This window comes from Triticum dicoccoides, chromosome 3A (genome assembly GCF_002162155.2).
Source record: "Triticum dicoccoides isolate Atlit2015 ecotype Zavitan chromosome 3A, WEW_v2.0, whole genome shotgun sequence".
Lineage (NCBI taxonomy): Eukaryota > Viridiplantae > Streptophyta > Magnoliopsida > Poales > Poaceae > Triticum > Triticum dicoccoides.
Window position 1 is genome coordinate 719,930,392 of NC_041384.1, and position 1,120 is coordinate 719,931,511.

Here is a 1,120-nt window from a genome sequence, read left to right on the forward strand (position 1 = left end):
GTGTGTTTCAATCTGCTCAACAAACCTAGGCCATGGATTCACACTTTGGATTTGTCAAGCTCGTAAAGGCACGTGCTGTTGAGTCACTCCGAATCGAATCCGGCTAATGGTCGATCCGCAACCGCGTGGCGTGGTCTGAAAAGGTGGGGAGAACCTTGTGTACTATCTACTATGCTCTATCTACGTGCTCCCCGCGTGCCTGTTGCGACGGTGGGAGTGGCCAGCAGCTAGCCGGCGGTGTGTATATATAGATAGGACCTTGGGGCGTCGAGACGAGCAGAGAGGCACCCATCAGCATCCAGCAGAAACCATCGATCGATCGATCGCCGGACACAGCATCGATTCTCCTCGCACACGCACATACGGATTCAGTCGATCGATAGATATACGTGATGGAGAATGAGAGGAACAACCAGGCTCCACCCCTACCCCCAGGTTAGTTAATTTCGACCAGTTTTGATCTCCACGCTCATGTCTGAAAACCGAGGCTGAACTCACTTCAGTTAGCTGCGGTGTCGTCGTCAGATGAGATAAAGATAGGCTAGCACGTACCCCAAGCTGTTGCTTTAGTTTGCTCATGCGTGTGCCTTACGTATGCGTGTGCAGGCTACTACCCATCCGCGGCTGCGGAGCAACGTCAAGGCGGCGGCGAAAAGGGATTCATCCAAGGATGGTAAGTACGCGCCACCACCAGCTGCTCCATCGATCGATAGCACCTCCTTTGTACTCCCTCCGTTTTAAAATAGATGATCCAATTTTGTACTAATTTTAATACAAAGTTAGTATAAAGTTGGGTCATCTATTCTGAAACAGAGGGGGTAACTTACTTCATTGTCGCTGATCTCGATGTGTCGTGCTTTTCAGCCTGGCCGCGCTCTGCTGCTGCTGGATCTGCGGCATGTGCTACGACTAACTCGCCGGTCGCTGCCGGCACAAGACGTTGGTGCTAGTATAGACCTATGAAGAGCATACACACAGAGAGACTCGTTGCTTAGTTAAGTGTTTGTTTGTTGTTTTAGGTAGTGCAAAAAATACCCCGCAAAAAAAAAGTAGTGCAGAAAATAACCGAGAACGCATGCATGAGTGGTGTCCATGTAACTTACCGTGCGTATCCATAATT

At 49.9% G+C, this 1,120-nt stretch overlaps 1 long non-coding RNA gene across 1 annotated transcript; it reads left to right on the top strand.

The window, feature by feature from the left end:
- Positions 1 to 289: 289 nt before the first annotated feature.
- On the top strand, positions 290 to 1,114 carry LOC119273458. Its single transcript, XR_005134857.1, has 3 exons — positions 290 to 435; positions 607 to 673; positions 865 to 1,114. It is a non-coding gene; the product is annotated as an uncharacterized LOC119273458 (long non-coding RNA).
- Positions 1,115 to 1,120: the final 6 nt, after the last annotated feature.